This window comes from Chenopodium album, chromosome 2 (assembly GCF_948465745.1).
Source record: "Chenopodium album chromosome 2, dcCheAlbu1.1, whole genome shotgun sequence".
In the NCBI taxonomy this organism is placed as follows: domain Eukaryota; kingdom Viridiplantae; phylum Streptophyta; class Magnoliopsida; order Caryophyllales; family Amaranthaceae; genus Chenopodium; species Chenopodium album.
In genome coordinates, this window is record NC_137835.1 from 13,939,024 (window position 1) to 13,951,932 (window position 12,909).

The 12,909-nt window shown below is 38.8% G+C and overlaps 1 non-coding gene across 1 annotated transcript; it reads left to right on the plus strand.

Annotated features, from left to right (window-relative positions):
• Positions 1 to 941: 941 nt before the first annotated feature.
• Positions 942 to 1,048, plus strand: LOC145607007 (small nucleolar RNA R71). The gene has a single exon (XR_014105478.1). It is a non-coding gene; the product is annotated as a small nucleolar RNA R71 (small nucleolar RNA).
• The last annotated feature ends 11,861 nt before the right edge of the window (positions 1,049 to 12,909 follow it).

Here is a 12,909-nt window from a genome sequence, read left to right on the forward strand (position 1 = left end):
GCAATGTAGAATTAGATGTGTTAGTATTATCCTTTAGCCCTGCAGGGCTATCAACTACATTGTTTGGTTTAACGGAATCAAGATTAGCATTATTTAATAAAACAGGTTTATCGACTCCGGGCTTAGAGGGCCTTTCATAGTTTGAACCACTCCTTAGAGTAATTGTAAATGCTTGATCCGTAGGCCTAGTCGGCTGTGCCGGCAGAGCTCCCTGTTGGCGGGCTTGTAGAGTAGCGGAGAGTTGCGCAATTTGATTATCCATAATTTTATTATGCGCTAGAATTTGATCAATTGTCGCATCTCTGCTCTCCATGTGCTTTTGCATATTAACCAACATTGCTCTTATTTCCGCCAGAGAAGGGTCGGAGGATGAGGGGGTTTGTTGTGGTTGGTTCTTCTGGCTAGCATTGGGATGATAATATTTCTGCTGCTGTGGCGCCTGTGGTTCTTGTGGTGGTGGATTTTGAACGTTAGTGCTCCGGTAGGAAAGGTACGGATGATTCCGATACCCAGGATTGTAGGTGTTGGAGTATGGGTTATTCTGCCTATAAGCTTGGAAGGCATTAACTTGCTCCACGGAACTCCTGCAATCTTGCTCCCAATGACCTACAATACCATAATTTTCACATAAGGCCTCATTAGAATTATTATTAATTGCAGAAACATTAGCTACATTAGCAGTGCTCAGATTATCTAATTTTTGGCAAATAGAGGTTAGTTGAGCTTGCAAAAAGGATAAAGAGTCGACACTATGCTTCCCCTTGTTAGCAAATCCTCTGGGATTCCCATATTGGGAATTGTGTATCGCCATATCTTTAATAACCTGACCTGCATCATCAACATTAAGATTCATGAATCTCCCACTAGCTGCAGAGTCTAAAATTATTCTAGAGGAATTTCCAATGCCGTTATAAAAGGCTTGGACTAACTGCCATTCCGCTAAATTATGGTGAGGGCATTCTCTTTGTAAGTCCTTGAACCTCTCCCAAGCCTCATATAAAGATTCATCGGCTTCTTGGGCAAAGTTCTGAATCGCACTCCGTAGTACTGCTGTTCTCAATCAATCAATCAATCAATCAAAGCCTTAATCCCAAAAGTGGGGTCGGCTAACATGAACCAAATTTGATTATTCCGTGTAGTCATCAACATAAATCTTTCTCCTCCATCCCTTACGATCCAAAACTTCATCCTCACGTAAATCCATGCACTTCATATCCTTCCTCACTCCTTCCAACCAAGTCATCTTTGGTCTCCCTCTTCCTCGTTTAATCCCTCCATGGTCCCACTCTTCCACTCTTCGCACCGGTGCACCCTCGGGTCTCCGTCTTACATGTCCAAACCAACGCAGACGATTTTCCCTTAGTTTATCTACAATGCCCGCCACACCTACTTTCTTGCGAATAACCTCATTTCTGATTCTATCTCTTAAAGTGTTTCCACACATCCACCTTAACATGCGCATTTCCGTAACCTCCATCTTTTTAATATGCTCTTTCTTAGAAGCCCAACATTCTGTACCATAGAGCAACACTGGTCTTATGGCAGTCCTGTAGAATTTTCCCTTCAACTTTAAGGGAATGCTGCGGTCGCATAGCACTCCCGTGGCCGCTCTCCATTTAAGCCACCCTGACTTAATCCTGTGGGTCACGTCTTGATCAATGTCACCATTCTTCTGGATGATCGACCCTAGGTACTTAAAACATTCACTCATGGTCAAATCCTTTCCATCCAAACTCACCACTTCATTGCGTGTCCCCCTCTGAGTGCCAAAACGACATACCAAATATTCAGTCTTACTCCGACTTAGCTTAAACCCTCTAGATTCCAACCTTTGCCTCCATTGCTCCAACTTGACATTAACCCCATCCTTAGTCTCATCCACCAAAACGATATCATCTGCGAACAGCATACACCATGGAACCTCATCTTGAATTGGTCTAGTTAATTCGTCTAGAACCGTTGCAAAAAGAAAAGGGCTTAATGCAGACCCTTGATGCAATCCGATTGTAATAGGGAAATCTTTTGTCAACCCTCCGCATGTCCTCACATTTGTTGACACATCCCGATACATATCCTTAACTAGGTCTACATACCTTCGTGGGATACCTTTCTTCAACATTGCCCACCAAAGTATCTCTCTTGGCACCTTGTCATATGCCTTCTCTAAATCAATAAAGACCATATGAAGATCTTTCTTCTTTACCCTATAAAACTCCATCATTTGTCTTATCAAATGGATTGCCTCCATAGTAGATCTCCCAGGCATAAAACCAAATTGGTTATCTGAAATGCTTGTGCATGCCCTCAACCTTTGTTCAATCACCCTTTCCCACAACTTCATAGTATGGCTCATAAGCTTAATTCCTCGATAGTTAGAACAATCTTGAGCGTCTCCTTTGTTTTTATAAACCGGGACCAAGGTGCTCTTCCTCCAATCTTGTGGGATCCTTGTAGCCGTCCATATCTTGTTGAAAAGGTTTGTTAACCAATCAATACCAATCTTACCCAAACACCTCCACACCTCTATCGGTACCCCATCAGGGCCAACCGCCTTCTTAGGTTTCATCTTCCTCAGTGCAATCTCCACCTCTACTCTCCTAATCCTTCGCACATACTCCATGTTGATTTCTTCATCACTCATAGAGGTATCTCCTATCACAACTCCATTACTTCCATTAAATAATTCATCGAAGTACCCCTTCCACCTGTCCTTGATGCCCTCCTCTTGCACTAGGACCATTTGGTTCTTATCTTTGACACACTTCACCATGCCAATATCCTTCCTTGCCTCTTGTCTTCTCTTTGCCATCTTATAAATGATCCTTTCTCCCTCCTTGGAATCAAGCTTTTCATAAACCTCCTGATATGCCTTTTCTTTTGCTTGGCGAACAGCTGCCTTTGCCTTGCTCTTAGCCTCCTTATACGCTGCAAAGGTTTCATCACTCCTACATTTTCCTAAGGCTTGATAGCATTCCCTTTTTTGCTTAATTACTGCTTTCACCTCTTCATTCCACCACGAAGTATCTCTCTGTACCGAAGTTCTTCCCCTTACTTCCCCTAAGACCTCTTTGGCCACTCTTAGGAAACAGTTCTTCATTCGTAACCAAGTCATGTCCGGATCCACCTCTCCATCCCAATCCGCTTCTTCAATTACCTTTTCTGTAAAAACCTTAGCTTTTGCATCCCTTAGGGTCCACCATCTTATCCTTGGTTCTTCTTGTCTAACTTTTTTCTTCGCCTTCTCTTTCAGACGAATAGTCATTACCAATAGCCGGTGTTGGGTGACCACACTCTCCCCTGGGATAACCTTACAGTTTATGCAACTTTGTCTATCTATGCTCCTTGTGAGCAGGAAGTCTATTTGAGTTGCATTTGCTCCATTCCGAAAAGTTATCAAGTGTGAATCCCTCTTCTTAAACCAAGTATTAGCCAAAATTAAATCATATGATTGGGCAAAATCCATAATAGCTTCACCACCGGCGTCCCTCTGCCCATACCCAAAGCCTCCATGGACACTCTCATAGCCATCTCGGCTCGCCCCAACGTGCCCATTTAGATCCCCTCCAATATATAACTTCTCTGAGTGGTGGACACCCTGCACCACCTCGTCTAGGTCCTCCCAAAATTGTCGTTTCTCTTCTGCATCTAAACCCACTTGGGGAGCATAAGCACTGATAACATTCACAATCTCCTTGCCACATAGCAACTTCAGCCTTATCAACCTATCGTTCTTCCGATAGACCTCGATCACCTCTTTTGCCAACCTCTCATCGAGAACCACACCAACCCCGTTCCTAGCTCCACCATTCCTTGTTCTGTGGCTCGTTTCTTGCCCAACATACCATACCTTATACCCCAAAACCAAGCCTCGAGCTCCTTCTCCTGTCCATCTTGTCTCTTGGAGGCACATGATGTTCACGCGTCGTCTTTTCATTACTTCTACCAATTCTGCTGATTTTCCCGTAAGAGACCCCACATTCCAAGAACCAATCCGCAAACTAAATTCTTTTCTCCCACGCTCCCTCCTGATCCCAACTCCAAGCCCTTGATTATTTGACACCACAATTGGGCAATATGGCGCGTCGCTTCTGGGCGACGACCTAGCAACCCTTACATACTTATCACTGCACCCGGGTCTGGGAAGTGCAGCGCGTCGCTCAGTAGGGAACGCCCCAATGGCACGCCCTTGCTCATTTGACACCACACTCGGGCAATGTGGCGCGTCGCTTCTGGGCGACGACCTAGCAACCCTTGCATACTTATCACTACACCCGGGTCTAGGAAGTGCAGCGCGTCGCTGAGTAGGGAACGCCCCCACGAAAATATCTGTTTGGCTCATGTCATGGGATGTGACGAAGTTTTATACTGGCTGTCACTGGCCTACCGTAACCCTCCTCCTTTATCCAGGCTTGGGACTGGCAGCGGGAAACCCACTGGCGGAGTTCGTAGTACTGCTGTTCTCTCTGCAGATAATACTTGTTATAGAAATTCAAAACAAGAGTTTCCTAGTCAGTTATACCAAGTGTAGTTCTATTTAATCCATTAAACCACAATTTAACTTTTCCAGTTAAAGAGAAGGGAAAGAGAATCTCCCTGATTTGGTCTTGAGTGACCCCGGCTTGCCTGATGGTGTTGCAATATTGACAATAGTCGGCAATGTGAAGATTCGGGTCTTCACCCTTGGCTCCACTGAATTGCTTCCTCTCTATCATCGTTATAAATTGAGGTTTGATTTCAAATTGAACCCCATCAAGAGCCGGAGTAGGGGTGAGATGTGGAAAATCCGTAAGCTTTGGTTGTGAATAATCACTAAGCTTCTTTGGAGCCGTCATCTCTGATTCTGCGTCTGATGATGTCTCTGAATCGCTAGAACCAGTTGGAGGATCTCGGTGATTATTGTTATTATCACCAGAATCCGCCAGGATTTGCTTGTAGAAATTTTTCTGTCTATGGAAGGAACGTTCGATCTCAGGATCGAATGGGATGTAACCTGATCTGGAACACCTGGGCATAAACAAAAACTAGAAGCAAATATGAGATTTGTCTCAGAGAACTAACGCTCTCTGAGACAAAAGAGAAATAATCTAGACTACAAAAACAATCAGAAATAAAAATAAAACCGTTTCCCCGGCAATGGCGCCAAATTTTGACAGGGTAAAGTCGTATCCCCTAATAAAAATTAAATACCTAAATCCTCTAACTAAAGTAGATAGGGAAGTAGGGTCGATCTCCACAGGGAAACAAGTCTTTTTACTCCCAATTAATTATTATAATCTAAATTATCTAAGTAACCAATATTTATATTCGAATAAGAAACTAAACTACTAAGATTGAGAATAGAGAGAAAACAATATATAAAAGGATCTAGGGCATAGGTTCACCAATAAACAATACTTCAGGGTAAAACATAGTAATCAATCATTGACATTGCATAAATAACACGATCAACAGGCTCTCGCAATCTATTAATCACCATAGATCTAACAGGCTTTCGCAATTTACTAGATCTAAGTTCTTATTGAAAATAGCCTTCAATATCAAACCAACATCTGCTCGATTCATCAATTTAATATTGCCATAATTTTACAAGCCGCAATTGTAAAACGTTAAAACAATTCAATAAGAAATTATCATGCAATACCAATAATCAATAGTAGTCAATCATCAATGCATCAATTAACCAGATTGTAAAGGGCTTTCGCTACGTATTACAATCACACAATTAATTTACCGGTATTAAATCTCATCTCTCGAATCTTGACTTAACCATTTATAAATTAACCTGCCTATTGAAACTAGACCTAAACATCAATTCTCATCTATCGAATCTCGAATCAATATTGTTAAACTCATGCATAAAAGATCTGCGCAAATCTAGTCACAGAGCATTAAATCAATCAATAGGAAATTAATCTAGCATTGATAATTAACAACAACAATTTACCTCTTCATATTATTTATGGATCCCCACAAACCCTAGAAATAAAACTACTCACACATATTAAAAACTAAGCAAATCAAAGCAATAAAATAAGACATGATTAAAGGAATAGAATAAATAACTAAGATTAATAGAAGAGGAATCGTTACCAAAATAAATCTGGAATTAAGAGTAGAATTAAGAACAAAGGTTTAAGAGAAAAGAAATCTAAGAGAATAATTAAGAGAGTAAGGAAAGAGTATAAAGAGAGAAGAAGAGATCCTAAAATCGTATTACGGAGGAGTATTTATACTCCGTACAAAATCCTAAACTAAAACAAATTAAAACGACGTTAAACGTCTACTAAGAAATACGCGCGCCCGATCGGGCGAGGCACCGCCTGATCGGGCGCGCCTTTTTTGCTCCTAATACTAATCTCGCGCCCGGCCGGGCGCGTCACCGGGCGCCAGCCTAAGCTTCTCCCGCCCGGCCGGGCGGCTCATTTGGGCCAATATTTGGACTTCGATTGGGCTCCAATTCTTCGGGCCAATTTGGATTTCCTCTTCCGGTCTTGAATACTCGGTCCTAATGCCCCAGTATCACCTATACCGAGCCCTTAATCACCGGTTCGATGGCTCAAACCGGCCCTAGGCTATAAACTCTGGTCGTGCTTCTCCAATGCTCGTGATTGCTCCAAAATATCTCGGGAAAATACTCCAAAAGCATAAATCCCTGCAAAAGTCAACCAAATCTACGAAAACACTAGAAAACACCAATTAGTAATAAAAGTGGCTCTAAAGAGCCAAAAACACTACTTATTATGACCAAGGGACGGGGGTAAAATACTACATAAAATAGACACATCACATACATCCAGCTACGTTCTGTTCGTTTCATGATTACAACTTCTACACAACTCACGAATATGTATAATCACATTAGTCACAATGCGTATTGAATATTCATTATCCATAAAAATGTTATGAATATTCAAGTAAGATTGTAAATGTTGTCCAAAGGTCCTTATCACTCCAACCTAACCCATCCTTGGACATTTAATCTCACTAGCGAATGTATGCCAGGTTTTCAATTCTATGAAAAATCCGGCAGCATTTCCCTTAAGTTCTCCAAGTACACGATCTAGGCTATTAGATAACCCGTCATATGTACCTAGAGAACATTGTAGAGAAATGACAAACCAGGATAATCCCTAGAATCAATAACAAGACATACATTCACCACCTAAGTGAGAATAAACGTCTAAGGACAGTCCCAACCGGGGACTATTCAAGACATACTCCTAATGAGTATGACTTGAACGGGTATCTAGGCAAATGATTATGCAAATGATTCATTCAAAAATATATAAAGTCAAAAACACATACATTGTTATAACACATTCATTATAACATATCCATCATTATAACACGCTCATTTTAAAATATGCCAAGCAAATAGCACAACCATTATAAAGTAAAGAACACAATTAATTAAATTATAATAATAATTATAAGTAAACCAAATATATCATAATCATCATTAAATAAATATAAATAATCATATATAAACAATTAATATTCATAATTAAATTTATGCAAAAAATTATTAATCATTACATTAACTAAACAAAACTAATGAACATTATATTAAATCAAACAAAACTAACATACATTATAAAATTATAATAAATTAAACTAAGCTAACATACATCATTATACTAAACTAAACCAATATAAATTAACATATAATCCCGTACATTATTATAATAAAATATCAACCTAAACTAACATATCATGTCATACATTATTATACTAAATCAAAGCAAATTCACATGTCATGTCTTACATTATTATAATAAACCAAATTAAACTAACATATCAACCGTTATTATAATAAAATAAACCAAACTAAAGTAACTTAAAATAAAAACTTGAATAAACTAAACTAAGAATTTTTAAAATTATAATGTCACTAACCTCAAGATCTGCACTTTTTATTGAGATTCAAAGCAAGTAAATGTTCAAATCCTACAAATAGTTAAAATTAAAATGTCAATTTTTATTCGAATATATATATATATATATATATATATATATATATATATATATATATATATATATATATATATATATATATATAATAAAGGTAAATTACCGGCTGCAGAACGACGGGAGGTGAAGATGGTGGTGGTTCTGGTCGGAGCGAGGACAAGATTGGAGGAACCTGTCCAAAAAGGGTGGTGGTGGTTAGGGTTTAAAAATAAGAAAAAAAACCAGAAATTATAAAAAAAATAAATAAATAACCAGAAATTAAAAAAAAAAAAAAAAAAAACCAAAACAAACCGGCGGTGGTGGCGGCTGATTTTAAAGGCGCCGACTGGAGACTGGCGACGGTGGTGGCTGTTCAAACCAAAGGTGGCATTTTTAAATTAAAATTAAAAAAAAAACACAAAACAACACTTACCGGCGGTGGAGAACTGCGTGGTTGGGCGACGCGGGACCTCTGACTGGCGCAGTGGTGGCTGTTCAAAGCATACGGTGGTGAATGGAGGCGTTTTTTTAATTTTTTTTTTAAAAAAACCAAACCTACACTTACCGGCGGTCGAGCAACGAAAGGGCTGGGCGACGTTTACCTCCGGTGGCGGACCTCCGACTGCGGCCTAGGGCAACGCTTCTCTTCGACGGCAGCTGTTGTTGCTTCCCTCCCTTTCTCCCTTTCTTTATTTCTCTCTCTTCCCCCTTTTTTCCCTTTCGTAACAAATGGTTTCAAAATTGAAAAAACTGACTTTGTTTTCCAAATTTTCCGACGGAATTAATTTCGGTCGGAAAATTAACTTTCCGACGGAATATTCCGTCGGAAAGTTAATTTTCCGTCGGAATACCGATTTTTCCAAGGAATTTATCGACAAACATAGTTCTGTCGTTGATGATAGGTTTTGCGACGGAAAAAATGGTCCGTCGGCATAATTCGGTCGGAAATTGGCCATTTTCTAGTAGTGATAACATAAGGCAGCAAGATCACATCCACACATCAAACACCAGATCCCAACAACATCCAGAATAATCAATCAGCAACAGAGTACAGGGGACTCAAAATATCACCAACATCCAAAATCCAACAACATATGCATAACAATCCAACACTACATGGAGTATAATGCAACCACAAGCATGATAATCCAACAGATTTAGCACACAACAACAAAATCCAACAAAATATGTGCCAAAGGACTCATAATAATTCACCAATCAACAACAAAATCCAATAATACACAAACCAACAAGCCTAGAACAGAAGCATCAATTCAAATTCGAACAATAAACTTAAACCAGAGACTCAAAAATTAAAAGTAAAGAGGTTAGGGTTAGGAATCGTTACGAATGCAGTAGGGTTCATCCGCCTCACATAGCATTTGACAACAGGGACAGAAGAGCATCCAGATTCAGGCTTCTTGGAAGGAGTAGGTGAATCCTCCTCCATTTCCTCGTCCTCATCAGAAGAAAGGACGATGTACTCATGGTCTGGAATCCCACGCATCCTCCTTAGAGAAACACGCGCCGCCTTCCTGGAAGATTGATCCTTTGGGGGAGGGGGGTGGCCTTGGCCTCTTAGATTTGGCCTTTTTGGGAGCCACAACACTCCCCTCAGCAGATTCAGCCACCAGATCTACATCAATATCAGCAAAATCAAGCGATTTCTTGCCTCGGGACTCAGCTTGACCCTGGCCTCCTCCCTCTTCACTCGTTCCTCCTCCTAAATACTCTTAAGAACTTGACCCAAAGCTCCGTAGGTATACAAAGTACAGTAGGGACCTATTTTGCTAGAATCGTAGAATTGACAAGGGAAAGGAGAACCAGTCTCAAAGCAATGCATGAGGTTCTGGATCAAGTTCTTCTCACCCTTATCATTTGAGGCCATGTACGCGTCCCTCAAAGGATCGAGGTTAACCATTGTCGTAGGGGACTCTTTTGGTGAGAAATTGGAGTGGTGAAGAGTAGATCTAGAGAGAAGAAGAGGAATAATCGAAGAAGAAGAGGAGAGAGAAAGTGAAAGGGGATGAACTAGGGTTCATCTTCTGAAGAACTCTCCATAAAATAAAGGGAGACCCAACCATCAGAATTTAATTTTTGGTGGTTGGGGAAGTGAGTAAATGATGAGAGAATGAGGGGGATGGGAAAATAAAGGGAGGGAATCATTAGATTAGATGATTCTGATTAGTTTTAGGTTAATTAGATTAGGATATAATAAGGGTAATGATTAAAGAAGAAAAAATTAAGTAAGGGTAAAATAGTAATTTACAACATTTTTATTTACTAAAAATAGGAAGAAAATGAAAAGTTGCACATAACCCCGATCATCCCGAAATGGCAAAAGTTGCAGAAAACATTTAACGGAGGTAGTACTAAAATAACAATCGCTAACATCATCTTTTTTTAAAAAACAAAAAAAAAACAATTGTACACATGTCAGCTTCTCCTTAAATTTTTTCCCGCCTAAACTTTCTTTTTCCTCTTCCAATTCTCATTATTTATTTTATTTTTTTATTTAATTTTTATTATTTTGGAAAAGCTAAATATTGACTACAAAATACTTTTATCTTAAATTACTTATATCTAATCTTATGGAAAACAAATATTAACCACTAGGTTAGCCCCGTGCGATGCACGGTTTTAAAATAAAAAAATAAATCATAGACTCTTTGGCACATGTTGATAGAAAACAACTACTTTCTCTGTCTACCTAATTACTTTTTAATTAAATAAGAAAATACAATTTCCAAAAATCCAAAATCAATTAAACTATATTATTAACTATTTTTAACAATTACTTGTAAATAATAAAATAGCGTAATATCGTAGAAAACCTAAAATTTAAAATTCAATTTGAATTTAATTTTTAAAATAATGTTAAATATGGTAGCTCAAAAAGGGAAAACAAAAACAATATGACATCATCTTTGTATTTTGGCGGGAAAAAATTAAATAAGAAAGTGACACGTAAGCAATATTGACGTCAGCGGTTGTTACTTTAGTAATATTTATAGATGTATATATGTAATTAATCCGTCTAATTATAAATTCCACTAAATTTTTTTGTAAACATGAATATATATTTTTTCATTATACAAAGAATATTTTAATTTTTGTAGTTGTTGTTGATTAATACAAAGGTTTTACATATTTTGAGTGATAATATGACTTGAAATGCATGTATACAATTATAAATTCTTTTTATCATATCCGTGCATCGCACTGGAGCTAAACTAATTTACTTATTAAAATGAGCCCAAAAGTAAACAACAATTTTCGTCAAAACTTTAAATTAACAACCCAACTACATAAAGTCTTAAAGTATGGGTTTTAGCATTTATACTGCTTGAAATATGAGTATCTAATTAGTTATTACTAATTAGTAACATTCTTATTACTTCTATTTTTCAATTTTGATAAGATTTTACAATTCGATATTACCAATTCGATCATACACTGCTTACCGATCTAATGTGGAATCTCAATCCGATCCAGACAGTCTTGTGTTCAACACAAAGAGTGACTTTAGTGATGCATCCTACGAACATCAGGCAATTTAAACTCAGTTATCATCACGGGCTTCTTGGATAGATTTTGTATATTAACCATCATAAATATGATGACCTCATAAATATGAGGTCATCATATTATAGCCATGTTTCGGTAAAATTAGTTATGATTGTTAGCTCTGTGGCTTTTTAGTCACTACTAATATCTACTTATACCACTACTTTACCAAACATCCTAATATTTCTTAGCTAATGTTTTGACTTGGTCCAAACACACCGCTATTAAGGAATAACGCCTATGGTGACGGTGAGATTCCTATCTCCGATTCTAGCATAAATTGGTAGGACATTTTGAGAAACCATCCTTGAGAAAATACAACAAACTACGCCAAACCCAGTAGGCTTCTTTTAGTCCAAAATCTTAGATTTTTTAATCTGTTAGTACGACCCAGTGGGCTTCGATTATTTCAGCCCAAAATCTTGATTTCCTTAACCAGATAATTTTATGCTTACTTCCAAATATTGGCAAGATTAGGAAGTATTTCTTGGCAAGGCCTTCCCTTTTTATCCAACTTATGGTTCTTTAATGTGTTAAGTATGAGACTTTATAAAAATATCTAACTTCATTGTATGCTTATGGGAAAGATTCATACTCCATCCGTTTCTTAGTTCTTACAATAAAGGGGTAGCACGGTTCTCAGGTCAAAACTTTTTAAGCATACTTAATGAAAAATAAAGACATATAAATGACGTAATTAAGGAGGAGAGAGGGTGAATAATTAATCCAACTAAAAAGAAATTAAACAACCAAAGTCCAGCACTACCACCGGTGAATGCACGCCACTCACAACCATCACCCAGAACCACCTTGACTCGTGCCACCAAACCCACGAAACCATCAAAACCACCGCTCCACCCCTGCAAAACCACCGACACCGCCAGAGCTAGACCCACCGAAACCACCAACACCAACTAAACAACTAGATCTAGTACCCCCAAAACCACTAGAACCAACCAGATCCATGCCATAAACCCACAAAACCGCCATAGCCCCTCCTCCATCCCCGCGAAACCACCGACACGACCAACTAGGGATGGCAAAAGGTCGGATCAGGATCTGGGTCCATCTGGACCTGATCCAGATCCGTTTTTGTATGTAGGATCCAAACTCGACCCGGATCCATCGGGTCTGGAAAATGGAGACCTGGATCCAGATCCGACGAGTCCAACGGATCTGGGTCCAATATATTTTGCCCATTTTTTTGTAACTAGTTGTTGGCCCGCACGCTACGCGCGCGGTCCCCCAATTTGGTGATTTCGCCTCGGTGATTAGTGTGTAATTAGTCGTTGTTTATGTGATAATGTAGTTGGCTGCATTTTGATTGTTGATTTTCGTTTGCTTTGATTGGTTAGTGTATAATGATCACTTTAGCTATAGTTAATAAATAAA